The 15,277-nt window shown below is 33.3% G+C and overlaps 1 long non-coding RNA gene across 2 annotated transcripts in view; it reads right to left on the bottom strand.

The window, feature by feature from the left end:
- Positions 1-1,687: 1,687 nt before the first annotated feature.
- LOC116567575 overlaps positions 1,688-15,277 on the bottom strand; it is an 89,045-nt gene continuing 75,455 nt past the window's right edge. The window contains exons 4-6 of one of the 2 annotated variants that reach the window (XR_004276261.1): positions 9,475-9,576; positions 9,206-9,328; positions 1,688-1,959 (exon numbers count right to left, since the gene is read on the bottom strand). This is a non-coding gene — a long non-coding RNA (uncharacterized LOC116567575). Of the gene's footprint in view, positions 1,960-9,205; positions 9,329-9,474; positions 12,571-15,277 lie in introns of those variants that run through there. The other variant, XR_004276260.1, reaches the window with a different exon arrangement.

Raw genomic sequence — 15,277 nt, 5'->3', positions numbered from 1 at the left:
TAAGTAGAAAGAAATTTTAAAAATAGAATTTGAATACACAAGTAATATATTACTAATAGTAATTTTAAAAAAAAACTGGAAAAAAACAATATTTTTTGGAAGTGACTGAATTAGAACATTATTGTATAGGAACCCAGTGAAATATTATGTAGTCATGAAAATGAACAGATTGAAGCAATATCATGCAATATCATGAATCTAAGAAACATAGCCTTGAGTGAGAAAACCAAGTTACAGACCACATGTGGACATTATAAAACTCTTATTATGTGAGCTCAAAATTATAAAGTTTAAGTTCTAGAGATACATTTATAGTAGAAACTATTTGAAAAAGCAAAGTAACAGTGAAACCACAATTCAGGATATTGGTTACCTTTGGGGATTGGCAAGGGAGTAGGGGTTGGAGAAAAACATAGGTACTGCCTCAGTGATATGCATAATATTCTGTGTATTGTGCTGCCCAAAATGTTCATGACTATTTTATTTTGATTGATTTGATATGATTTTTATTATCAAATATTGTTATTGATATATATCAAATTTTATGTATCAATTTTGCATATCAAATACTACATAACAAAATAATGCATAAAATTATAAAGTTAGTTTTAAAGATCATGTCTATTAAGTAGACCATAATTATTGATAAAATTTAGGAGAAGAAGTTTTAATAATTTTATTACCTAATTTTATTCACTGTAGATCTTGAGTTTTGGTCTATTCAAAAAATATCAAAATATGTCATACTTTACTATTCTGAGCCTCCTATATTCTCAAAATCAAGATGATAGTAATTTTTAAAATAATAAACTTTGACTAATGGTTTACTTTTTGATTCACCTTTTTTTTTTTTTTTAAATAGAAAGGATGTATAGTATGTCCAGGGAAATATGGCATGTTTTATCTAATTGTCTTAAGTGATGTCTATAACTTTGAAACCACCAGTGAACATGTAAAATTTTCTCAGTGTAGAAGAATATCAGTCTTGCTAGATGTCATTTTAATGTTCTTCTTTAATTGCAGGTGCTATATATACAGTGCTATGTATCTTCCTTATACCTGCAGATGTTAGTGTAGTTCATTCACAGAGCTCTAAGTGACAAGTTAAGAGAACACCAAGATGATGTGCTAGTCTGTTCCTTTTATTCCTACATGCCATCAAGGGTCCTTATATAGACTGTATCTGAAATACACACAAGCATTAAGAGATAGCCTAATGATCACTGGCTCATTCCAGTCATTCCTTGAGTTGATTCATTTATGAGATGTAGGATCTTGGCAGGTCACTTAGAATCCCTTTGCTACCTTTTCTGCATTTTTAACAGTAGGGATAATGCTATTCCCCAATTTAGAGATTTGTTGTGAAGATTAATGTATGTGAAGGTTGTAGCACATTGTCCTTTTTTATTCATTGAAAGTGCTCAATAATTGTAAGCTGTTGCTCTTATTATTATATAATTAGTGTGGTGCTTATTATATAATTATTATATAATTGGAGTAGGCTTACACCTGTGACCTGTTTCTTTCTCAAAGGAAACTGTGCTGTTGTGTTATTTTACGCTTATCTAAGATTTCAGACTGGGTAGGCTCTGTAAGAACATGGTGTCTATGTACATGGAGATGCGAAATAAACATGAGTGTATCAATTTCAGCTGCAAGAAACAGAAGACCCAACTAAAAGTGGTTTAAACAATAAGGAAAATTTATTATGTCACATATCAAGAACTTTAAATAAAAGTAGGGTGGTACAGGGTTGGTTCCGAGACTGTCTTCTCTGTCTTCCTTAGAATGTCTGATATTCTCTCCAGCCTTACAAGATGGCTACAGCAGCTTCAAACAGCTTCTCGTAAGACTGTTCAAAGGTTGGATGAAAGACATCTCTTCCTTTTGTCTGAAGAGTGGAAAAAATCTAGAAGATGTTGGCTTGTATCTCATTGGCCACAATTACATCACATGCCCCTAGAAGAAGTGGGGATGGAAGGCTGTTAAGGTACATGACACTGTCACATTGAGGATGGGAAGGAGGTATTGGAAGCAGCATTGAAAAGATTAATCTATCAGGAAATGTTTACTGTATAACATCTAGTACAGAGAACTATTCTATGAATATTTAGGAAGTATTCACAGAAAATACAAAAAAGAGAGCATTAAGAAGAAAATAAATGGTAATTTTTTATTGAAAAAAGAAAAATACTAGCAAGGACATAAAATTAAAATAAGAAAAATATGTAAAGCTATAAAATAGTATTAGCACATTATTTATATACTAAAAACAAATGTACCTACCTACCATCAATCTATCTGTTTATTTACCTGCCTCCTCTTTATCCTTAATAACATTTCCCTCAAGGGAAATAATTCATTTTATTTTCAGTGTTAGCATATCACATGGTTTGAAGAAGTTCCTTTTTTGGGTTGTTACCTGGATACCAACATTTTAAAAATAAATGGGGGAACCCTAGAGAAGTTATGCCATTTGCAATTCAAGAGGGAAATTAGAATGACAACTAAGCTCTTAGCATGTATATATAATATTGTACTTAAATTCTTAGGCTTACTGACAAATGATAAGCATAAAAACATTTGCACAAACAAGAAGATATATTATACTTTAGTTCAAAGCCATCACAGAAGCTGAAAAATTCCTTCATGTACGCTTTTGAATTTTGAAAATATTGATGATTTATACATGCCGTGTATTGAATCAGAATGGTCATCAAGAGAGTAAGTAGTGAATATTTAATGGATTTGTGAACATTAGGCCTATTATTTTTAACTTGTTTCCATTATAGGTAAAAGGGAATATTGAAAAAAAATTTTGCGTGGTATTTTTTGCTGAAGACACCATGTTTTTAAAGGCTCTGAACTCATAAAACTTTTAAAGCTAATAGCAACCTTATAAATTATTTCATCTTGCCTCCTAATTTTACTAATGAGATCCGGGTAGAGGAGAGGTTAAATGACTTCAGCCTGCATTTGTACCTTTTTCACAAGCTTCTGCTGTTTTCTCCTCTAATGTATTAATGCCTTTCATTTCTTTCTCTTTTACTTTTAGAAGACACAGTACTTTAAAACCTGAGTTTTGAGCAGACAAATAATATATTTTAGTTAAATGTTAAACAGTTGTGTCAGAAACATAATCTGGAGAGATGGTTTATTTTTTAAGTCAGTTATATTCCCCACCCCAGCTTTATTAAGGTATAATTTGACAAATAAAAATTGTATATGGTTTAAGATATATAATGTGACGATTATACATATACATTGTGAAATGATTACTGCAATTAAACTAACATATCATCTCACATAGTTATAGTTTATGTTGTTATTGTTTGTAGTGAGAACACTTAAGACCTCCTCCATTAGCAAATTTCAAGTATACAATATGGTATTATTCACTGTAGTTACCATGCTGTAAATTAGATCCCTAGAACTTACTCAACTTGTAACTTAAATTTTGTGCCTGTTGACCAACCTCCCCATTTCCTCCACCATCCCACCTTGCACAACCATCATTCTAACTCTGTATTTCTATAGTCTGACTTTTTTAGATTCTACATTTCAGTTGTGCTTCTAATTGTTCAAGTTTGGATCCTACTATCTAGGACATCACTTATCGGATAGCTGGGAAATGGAAACAGCAGCCCCATTTCTCACAAGCACATTATCCTCAATGTTATCCAAAAGAATATTTAATAAAATAGAAGAATGACGGAACAGAAAATCAAAATGGTTCAAAGTCCCTTCCCCAAAGCTATATATAGTCCTTGCAGGGAGACTGGTCTGAATAAGGGCTTTTTATCTCTGATCCTCAGCTCTGCACTAAAATCTACTCCTTTTTCCAAACTAGAATGCCCTCAAGGGGACATGACCCAACACTACCTCCTGAACCTACCTCTGTTGGATCTATATTGCTTAAGTCATTATATGTTTGACACATTTTTTAGGCTATTTCCATCTGGTCTCCTTGCTGTTCATGTCCATTTCCTCTGTTCGTAAAACCAACTAGCTATTTTTCCATTCAGAGATTTATTCCTTTCATAAGTATTAGATAAGTCTTTTGCATATTCTTGGCATCCTGATAAGCTGTCGATATGCTGGTGAGCACGAAAAAAAACAATTTTTTTTCCTTACAGAACATGTAATCTAGTAGAGGAGACATATAATCGGATATCTAAACTTACTGTGCTCTGATCCAGATACTCTGATTCAGAAATTATGCAGTATGATGAAAGCACCTCATATAACTTCCAAAGGAAGTTTAAACTCTTAAACTGGACACTGAACACTGAATAAGAAGTTCACAAGGAAAATGGGCCAATTTCATATTCACTGGTGTGTTTGGTAGTTCTTCCTTATTAGTTTTTCAACAAAATCATTCATAAAATACTTCTTTGGGAAATTTTGATATAACTCTTCTTCTCTAGAATTTATTTGCCACATCGAGTTCCAGTTCCTGGAACTGAGTCTTAATATTGGAATTTAATTTCTGCTGTGACTCTGGTTTCTGAAAGAGTTACTGACCTCCTATCTTAGACTCACTCAGGGTACTATATAAATATGGAGATATCCACCACTAGACCTATGATTTAGGGAGTATGAGGAGGATACTTTCATAATCTCTAGAAGGATATATCAGTAATCTCTGGAAGTATGAGGAAAGGAAGAGAGCTATCGAAATCTACATGCCTAACAAGTTCCTCTCGTATACACTAAAACTTGAGCCTTACTGTCTGCCATCATTGAGTATATATTCAAGATGTAACTAAAATCGTCCCCAATTTTCTTCTAATTTTTTCTTCTAATTTTCTTCTAATTCTTCTAATCTCAAAATGAAATTATGTGTCTTTTCAAGGGAGAACCATCCCTAGCTCTCCAAGTGCCAAAAACTCACCTCGACTATTTCCCATGATATTTCCAAAGGCACTATGTTGGTATGTAAACATTTCTTGGGACTAAAATGACACATGCCTAGGGCAATCACCAGTTATTGTGGCCCTCTTCCATGGTAGAAGTAGAAATTAGAAAGGCCAGTTTCCAAAATTCCTGCTTAGCCTATCTAGAGTTGTATGTTTTTATCTGGGGAAACAATATCACAGTTACTGTAAGTGACTAGCCTCTGGCCAGTTCAGAAAATTGGGACAAAGTCTTTCAAAGTGTCCTCGAGTTTTTGACCCAAGATCCAGTGTTTGCCAACTAAATCATTTTGGTGCCAAGTATATTATGTAAGAGTATTGTATTAGTTAGAATAAGAGTAACCTGCTGCCAAAACAAAACAAAAACCTAAGAATTATTCAGTGGCTTATGGAATTTTCAAGTTCATTTCTCTCTCATGTTAATAGTCTAAGATGAATGGGCCAAGTTGGAAGGTGGCTCTACTCCACATGGTTTTTAAGTGACTAAAGTTCTCTTGCTTGTGTATTCCTCCATTCTCTAGGACATGCTACCTGTCTCCATGATAAATCAGTTTGCTGTAAGTTCCAGTTAGTGGGAAGGAGAATGGGAGCATAAAGAAAGTCCACAAAATGGTAGTCCACATCACTTCTATTAGTCTGCAGGAGGAAACGTTGGCCTGTGATCGTACATAACTGAGAATTGAACTCATAAGTATAATCTCTGAGTGGCTACATTCCCAGCTCAATGTATTACTCTGGAAAAGGAGAATATCAGATATTGGTGTACAACTAAAATCTTCATAACAGTACTTTAGAAATGCAAACTGGAAGTATTGCTTTTTGCCATAAAAGAAATAATTGACCCTCCCCAAAAGTATTTTTTTATGAGCATAGGACTTTATTAGTTTAGTAAGAAATGAGGCATATCCCTTTTTTGAAAATACATCTGTGCTCTTTTTCTACTGTTACTTAACAAACCACCCCAAAACTTAGTGCCTTAAAAAACAGGATCAGCAAACTTTTTCTATAAAGGGGAAGATAGATAGGAAATATTTTAGGCTTTGTAGGCCATACAGTTTCTGTTGCAGCTACTCAACTCTTTCATTATAGTGTGAAAGAGGAGACAGTACATAAGCAAATGAGTTTGGCCATGTCCCAGTAAAATTTGATTTTCAAAAATATGTGATGTTCTGAATTTGGCCCTTAGGCTGTAGATTGGCAGACCCCTGACTTAAAACAACAACTATTCCATTTTTGCTTATAATTTTGTGGGATAATAAGTTGGTTGTCCAGTTAGCAGATAGGTCATCCAAGGCGGAAACACTGAGAATGGGCTTGTTCATGTGTCTGGTGTTTGGCAGCTTGGTTGGTCTAGTTGTCCTTAGCTAGTAGAGCTTATTCTACCCGATGTGGTCTCATTCTCCAGAAAGCTAGTTCACGCTGTTCATAGTGGTCTCAGGGCAGCAAAAACAGCAAACCCTAATGTGCAAATGCTTTTCAAACCTCTGCTTTCATCATCTTTGCTTTGACCAAAGCAAGCCACTTGGCACAGCCTACACTGAAAGAGTAGAGAAACTGTAGCTCACCTATGGTGAGAGGAAAAGCAAAGTCATGCTGCAAAGGTATATATAAACAGAGATAGGACAAATTATTTTAGTCATCTTTGCAAAAAAAATCTACCATGTCTTTGGAATAAGAGAGGATATTAGAATTCAGTTCAATTTCAGTTGTTTTTTTCCTACTACAAAATAGTTAAATGAATTTTAAAATACCTTAAAGACATGCTTTGTGAAGTATAGTAGAAAATGTATATGTATAACTTGTTTTAAATTTTTATGGGAGTGCCTGACTAGCTTAGTCAGTAGAACATGCAACTCTTGTTCTCAAGTCATGAATTCAAGACCTATGCTGGGCATGGAGCCAGCTCAAAAATATGTAAATAGATAAATAATAAAAATTAAAATTGTCTGAAGAATTATATTCCAAGGACAGAGAAATGAAACAACAATCTTAAGAATAAATAATCCACATCAAAGAATATCTAGATGAGAGAACTATTAGCAAAGGCAACTAAGCAGGGTTATCTCTAGACTGGTTAATCCTTTCTTAGATTCCTTATTTCCTGCAGTGCCTGCCTTTAAAGTTTCAAGGCATACATACTGCCTGTCATCTTGATAGATAACAGTGGCCTCTGGCTCAGAATTTTGTTTGAGCTTTCTAAACAGTGGGGTGTATAGCCAGAATCAGTCTTTGTATTAACTTATCAAGAAGGTTGAATAACTGAAGCCATGCATTTAATCTAATTCAGAGAACAGTGGGTTAAAACCCCAAGAGATGCCCTTCAGCTTTTATATATGAGTTACTATAGGAAACAGAAGTTTTCTGAACTAACCGTATAGAAGAAATTACTATGCAAGTATTAGTAATTGTTTATCTTCTTTACAAAAATCTTATGTAAGGGAAACCATTTCATCTGTAAAGTCAGTAAAATAATTTCTACAAATCCTTCTGTCTTAGAATTTTAATGAACTCATTGAAATGCTTTCTAGTGTGTTGAAAAGGCAGAATTGTTCGATGTTCTGTGTGATAAGCTGAATTAAATAACTAGAGTGCTACTGTTATTGATGCTTACTAGGTATCAAGCACCATATGAAATATATCATCCATTGAAAGGTCTGCAGAATTCTAAGAAGACCTGTCATATCTATTTTTTTTTTCTTCTTGGATGAAAAAAACCCTAAAGTTCAAGAAGGTTAGGAAATTCACTCGAGGTCCAGTGCTGTACTGGTACGCCAGCACATGAGGAATAAGGACTATATCTATAGTGTTTGCCAGTTTGGGGGATATAAGTAATTTCAATTTGACTGATTTTTAACTACTAGTGTGTGATGTCATTGAACATGATACTGGGAAGAGATGGAAAAGATACATATAATCAGGAGCCTGTAGGAAGTGCCTCTAGCATGCCACTGCCAAGAACAAAATCCTAATAACCTGGAGAGCCAGAATCTCTGTTCCTGGTTGCCTACAAAAGTCCATTCTCTAAGCCATCAGATAATAATGGCTATTCACCTGACAAATCACAAAAATCATAGATGTCAGTAACGTCTATAATGCCACAAACATAGATTCATCTCTGTTCCCTTTGAGAACTGAATGCAGGGACTATTCTCTCAGAATTTTTCAATAAGCATATTTGAGAGGACAAGAAAAGCTATGCTTCATCCCTCACCACTTACATTGGTCTTCCATTTCTATCCTAACCTTTCAGAATTTTTGCCAGTGTTGGATTTTATTCATATTCTGCTACTACTTTTTATCTTAAAATCTTTATTCTTGGCCCCCAACAAACTCCTTTGCTACTTCAGATGGCTTCTTCTTCCTTTATTTTATTTTTATTTTCATAGTTCTTTTCTTCTTATCTTATGGCATAACTTTCACACTTCTGCTCTTTATTTCTTCAACATTCTGGCATTCCTTGTTTGAGGAAGTAAATAGATGGACAGAAGTCAAATTACCAAAATAAAGTGGGTTCATATTGTACAAATTATTTAAACTCTCTGTACCAGAGTATCTTTATCTGTATATGAGCATAATCATAACACTTACCTTGTTTTGCATGAGTGGTTAATCTATTTTTTAAAAAATAACTGTAGGAGAAACAAACATAGAGAGCCTAAGATGGGGATAGGAATGATGTCTTGAGAATGGATGAGACCCAATATTATTTTATGTGATGAAAAACAATTTTCTGTCTGATGGAAACACATCTTAAAAATTTGGAAACAATAGGGTGTGCTTGGGTAGCTCATTTGGCTAAGTGTCTAACTCTAGATTTCAGCTCAGGTCATGATCTCAGGGTCATGACATCAAGCCCTGCAACCAGCTCCACACTAGGTATGGAGCCAGTTTAAAAATCTCTCTCCCTCTCCTCTCCCCTCATGCTTGTGCTCTCTCTCTCTCTCTCTCTCTCTCTCAAAAAAAAAAAAAAAAAAAAAAAAAGTTGGGAATGATAGAACTTTTGAAAGTAATAGTTTTTTCAGAGTATGAAATGAAATTGTATTGGGGTATTTTATTCACATAACAGATTTTATACTAAGAATTTTCATCATTTGTTAAAAATAATTAAGGTAATCTTGAATACCATTTACCATTACCAAAGATTGAAAAAATGACAAATGAGAAAATTTATTTTCCCAAGTAATCTTATATGTATTGAGCTTTCAAAGAGTAAAAAAAAAAAAAAAACAATTTTGCAAATTGGTATAAATTTATATCTGATTGAGAAGATGAAATTTATGAAAGCATACCTGTGGTGATAGATCAATGCATATTTGTACTATGAGTTTTAAAACTCATCAGAATTTTCATTATTTCTCCAAATGGTTGAATTGAAGTAAATATATACCCAGCAAAATTGTTCTCATATACTTCTGTAGAAAAATAAAAGTTAAAATTAAGTTTATTTTTCTTTTCATAAATATGAACCCCAATGTATATTTTCTTCCTATATATGCTTTGAAAGAAATAACTTAAAATAAATAATTCTCACTGTCAAGAAGTAAAACAAAAATCTTACCTTCTGTTTGATGTATTATTCTTGTGTCTCTCTGGCAAAATTCAGTGACATCTTGACTTTCTGTTGAAGTTATTATTTTTATTATGTAGCATATCCTAGGATCTTGAAGAGTTGTATAGAATGGCAAATAAGGAATTATATATATATTATTTTTTTTTGGCCTGATACATTTTCTTCAAGGGCATTCAATCAAATGAAAGTAAATAGATAAGAAACAGAGCTAACTTAGATGACTGAGGTTCAAATGAAATAAAATTGGCAGTAGGAAAAACATTGAATTCAATCAGGAAATAAAGCCATGAATTAATTTGACTTTAAGTAACAGTTAATTATAATTAAATTTCAAACATAATTTGTAAATCATATATCAGACCATTAAATGGAACATACAACAAAGTTTAAAGTTTGTATCTTTTTTTAATTTAGATTTCCTTCCTCAACTCCTACTCTAACATTGCTGTTATACCATGGGAAGCCAAGTTTGATAGTAAAAATAGCAGATAGTTTAAGACTCTAATGATATCAGAGCTAGAAGCGAATTCTGGAGAGAAGAATCAATGACTTAAAGTTTAACCAGTATCTTTCCAATAAATGGAACATACTGATGGCATATACATTGCTTCAACAATAAGAAAATAAATCTATTGAACATAATACCTCTGTTCTTTCCAAAGCCAAATGATTCTCTTTACTATTCCAGTGGCTTTGCTTGTTTAATTTCATCACTTAGCAGACAGGATGTGCAACTTGCAATAACATAGTCATATTGGCATTTCTCCCCCTACCTACAATGAAGGAACTTGAATTTTCCCTCCGTATAACATTTTACAGTATAGACTTACATGTCGTTTCTCTTCAAATTTTGGTATTACCATAAGGTGTGAGTTTCACTTACTAAAACATAATATAGAGCTTTAACTTTATTCAGGGAAAAATATGGGGGGAGGTCGGTTTATCCATAAAATTTTAGTAAGTCTGATTTTACTCATATTCTGGGTTAGATTTTTACTGACCAGTGAAATAAAGTAACATTTTAAAAGCTTATGATTATGATTTAAAAGTTATAATGTATTTTATCTGTAAAAAAAAGTCTCACTGGTGAATGTTAAATATAAACATAATCTAGTTTAAACAGATTGGAAAGCAGAAGTAGTGAGAAAGCTAAATAAATAATAAATAAAGAGGAGTCGGGATTAGTCACAAAGTGCAAATGAAAGCTCTAATAATGACAAGGTTGTGAACAAAACATTTAAAGAAAATGTAAGACATATATTAGATTTCTAAATTTCTATTCCCTCATAATTTTTCTGGGCTTTGTTGCATTATTCAATTATGAAATCTAGACTAATGAGTATAAAGCATCCTGAACTTACAAGGAATGCTACCAAAATTATCCTGCAAAATAAACATTGATTTTGTAGATCCTTAATATCACCACTCTATTGTTAAAATGTTATATTTACTGGATTTAATCCTTCAATGCAGACTACTAGAATTCTTCAAACCTTTACTTATTTATAGAAACAAACCATTTCATTATTATTCCTTACTTTTTGTCTTGAACATTTTATTTTTATATTCTAATTTCTAGCGAACAGTGGAAGGTATTTAAATTGACCACTTTTATGGAATACATGGTTTTTCATGAGCAATGTAAATAAATACATTAATTGCTTATCATACTTATATCTGACAGATGGGTCCCCAGGCACAGAGCCTAACCTTTTATTTTGACACCTGCCACATTTTGCCAGCCCTGACCCTTTTTCTTTGCCAGAGTGTTGTGCTGTTCACCATGGTTGCACTAATCTCCAGCTTTTAAAAGGCATAATATTGGAACCCTTCTGAGAATCACTGCTATCAATCAGCTGATACTACAACATGAAATATTTCACAGATCCATCCAACATCCCTTCTCTCCTGTGATTCAAACACATTTTCTCTTATTTTTGTGACCTACTGGCTCAATAAGATTACACAGGGCTTGTTTTAATCTAAGACCCCATATTGTTAACCTCTGACATAAACCATTCAATTTAAAATCTGAAATATACTGGAGAATAATAAAAGAAGTTATGCTTCCATTTTTATACTAAAAGATACTTCTTTACTACAAACTAGGTATGTTATAATATAACTAAAGAGATAAAAATAATCTGAACATGTTCATTTAAAAAAGCATCAGGGCAGTAAAACATGTTTTGAGAATCACTGTGCACTCAATCTCAAACCTGCACCTTTATTTCTGGGAGGATTCCAGAAACCACTAACACATAATATGTATCTGGATTCATACACACTAAAAGCACATGTCTGGTCCATTAGATCAGCGGTCCTGGTTCTAAAAAGCTCTGCAAATTGAAGTCCATACAAAGAGCAGGTGAGCTAATGAAGTTTCTCCATGACTGAAGTAATTTGATAGAAGTTTGAAGGAATTCCCTCCATATAATTAACTATGGAAAATATTGTAATTAATATATTTCAGGATTATGTTGGAAACAAAGAAACTGAGAAGTAGTTACGTAGGTAGGAAGGAGATGGATATTTGGTACCAGAGTTCCACCAGATCAGCCCAGTTTTGCTTACAAGTCTCACTGCAGACTGAAAATCAGTTAGAGATGTACGCACTACCAACTTGTCTTTCAAATGTGACATCTGTTGTTCCTGGCATAAGCTTATTAGGTATAATGGAAAAAGCTTTGGACTCTGTCTTCAATAAACTAAGTTTCGTGAATAATTCAGAGACCCATTTGTGCCAGTTAAGATATATATGTACATTGCAAGAAGTATGGGATATGTATCTTGGGACATTGAAAGAAAATGCTTACAGCCTGGGGCTATGGGATATTGGAGTTGAAAGGTAATTCCGGAGTTATGGCAGCTTTCTGTGCCTCCGCATCAGCAGTTTTTGAATCTTTAGTGAGCTGCTATTAATATGACTCAGCTAGAGTTCCTATCTTCTCCTTTCTTTAGTGCCCCAATCCACCTTGCAAAGCTTACTCAGAGTTTCTGCTAGCTCATATTTTAAGCATGTACAAAACTTTGGACTGTCACAGAAAATCCTTTCTTTACTTATTAGACCTAAATACAGAGACAAAAAAACTCCTGGGTCCAGCTCATCTTTTCAAGCCTGGCCAGAGTTCATAGTTTTCTGGCCAAGCATTCTTTGGTCTCAGTCCAATCAGCTGTAAATGGTGCATGGCAGAGATCACTTCTGAGTCAACAGGGCCACTTAGGTGGCAGATGTTCTGGATGAGGATAATTCTCCTAGAAGGGGTATGTCATGATTGACAGAGACGATACTCAAAGTGTGGTCCAGAGACAGGAGATGGTCCGCGTGTTATTTGTTCTCCATCCAAAATGATAAGCACATTGAAGATAACCATTTCAAAACTTAAGAAAGTTATTTGTTGAAGTCATTTGATGGCTGTTAAATTGAGTAGTTTTTCAAATGGATTTGTGTTTTGTATATTTTTTCAGAGAATTCATTTATACTATATTATTAAAAAATAATAGTTGGTGACAGAATGGGAGTGAGTGTGAAACTGATCTTTCACTAAACATAGTTTGAGTGGCACTGGATTAGAAGTCTCCTAGATTCTAGTTGTGGTGCCCCCCCCCGATTAATTCTAAGTAATAATTATCAAATCTTTACAGCTGAGTTATAATTCTCTGAATACCAGTTTTCTCCTAAACAAAACAAGGAGTATAATGTCTGTCACTAACCTTCCCGTTATTAAAAGTCATGAGATAATACAGGAGAGTGAATTTTGGGAAGTTCTCACAGGCTAATCAGAATTAAGTTACTATATTTCACTGTTGTTAAAGTATCTATATACAAGTATACACAATTATATACATACATATGTATACATTCACATATGATATATATACATACTTTCCCATATGAAATATAAGATACAATCATGTAGATTTTATTGTTTGTTTATGTTGTATATGTTATTTATGTCGTATTTGCTGGATTTTGCAAAAGACAATTAGATATCAAATCGATAAAGATTTACTCAGGAAGCACTCTGTTCTTAATAATTTTTCAGTTTAGGAACACCTGGCTACTCGGTAGAGCATACAACACTTGATCTCAGAGTTTTAAGTTCAAGGCCCTTGTAAGGTGTAGGGATTTATTTAAAAATAAAGTAGTTTTAAAAATAATAATTTTACAATTTATTTTATTGGGTATAAAACATAAATGAAAATATTTAAGCAGTGAAACATTCTAAGAACTATGAGGAAGAAGGACATGTTTAATAAACAAATAATACAAATGTTAAGGACAAGATATTCAAAGGAAGGACAGAGGAATTCATGCTATGATGATCAGAAAATTTATAGAGCAGGTAGGATTTGTTCAGTATCTTGAAGAATGGATGAGATTTGAAAAGATGGAAAGGACAGACTCAGTTATCCTAGACAGAACAAAATGTTTAAGCAGAAGTATGGAGTCAAAACATCTATGTATATGTGTGTGAATATGTGTGGTAACTATCAGAAAATAAATGAAATTAGAAACAAAATAAATTAAAAGCCTTGAAAATTAAAACGTGTAATATACAATCTTATTTTTTTTATACTTTTCCCCCTCTAACACATGATATTAAATTATTAAAAGGGAACTCTTGAAGGGTTCCTGGGTAGCTCAATCAGTTAAACCTCTTGATTTCACTCAGGTCATGATATCCGTGTTGTGAGATCTAGCCCTGCATCAGTTTCCATGGTAGGCATGGGACTTGCTTAAGATTCTCTCTCCCTCTACCCCTGTCCCTCCCCAACCTCACTCTTTCAACATTACTTAATCATTAATTAATTAATTAATTAAAAAGAAAAAGGGGACTCTTGAATTAGAATTGCTTTTACATTAATATCATTTACTGTTAATGTTAAATGCAAATGTTATAAATGCAAAATAACAAAGAATTTTCTTCAAATAAAACACAATAAATTAAATGATAATTTATTTTAAATTTCATAAATAGTTCAAGTAATAAAAACACAATTATTAAAATATTATATACTTTCCTATGGACATTTGCCATCTCAGTCTGATGTTAAGAACAAAACAAAACAAAAACTAAGTGGCAAGAAATCACTTCCCCTAAAGAGCACCTGTATAACCTAAGGAATTTTATTACTTTATGGTAGGCTCATAACAATTAAATTACAGAATATTACAGAGCATTGCGTTAATCTGAATTATTTTACACATAGTGCCTCACTTAGAAAAGTCTACCTCGTTGAATGCCATTTTTTTTTAAGACATAACAACTATGATACTGTTAGAAATGTAATTTAGTGAGTTTATTGTGTTTCAGAATTCAGCTGTATGATCCTAATTTAAAGTATCAAGGTACTAGTAATTTTGTTTGTGTAACATTGTTTTATTTTTTATTCTGAGATATTTACACTGGAATAATAAAACCAATAATTTAATTGTTCAAGTTATACAAAAAGGATTAACCAAGAAAATGGTCTGCAATTCTCAAATGGTCATTGCCTATCATAATAATCTAATACATCAGGGTGCTTCAAATTCGTACTGCTGAAATAGTCCTACTCTGATGTCTTCTACATGAGACAGTATCAAAAGTGAAAGAGGTGACTGTATAAAAACCTGTAAGTACAGGGGTGCCTGGGTGGCTCAGTTGGTTAAGCATCACCTTTGACTAGGGTCATGATCCCAGGGTCCTGGGGTCAAGCCCCCTGTGTCAGGCTCCCTGCTCAGTGGGGAGTGTCTGCTTCTCCGTATCTCCTCCCTTCCCCTGCTCATGTTCTCTTTCTCTCTCTC

This window comes from Mustela erminea, chromosome 10 (assembly GCF_009829155.1).
Source record: "Mustela erminea isolate mMusErm1 chromosome 10, mMusErm1.Pri, whole genome shotgun sequence".
Taxonomy (NCBI): Eukaryota; Metazoa; Chordata; class Mammalia; order Carnivora; family Mustelidae; genus Mustela; species Mustela erminea.
This window is presented reverse-complemented; position numbering and strand designations above follow the sequence as displayed.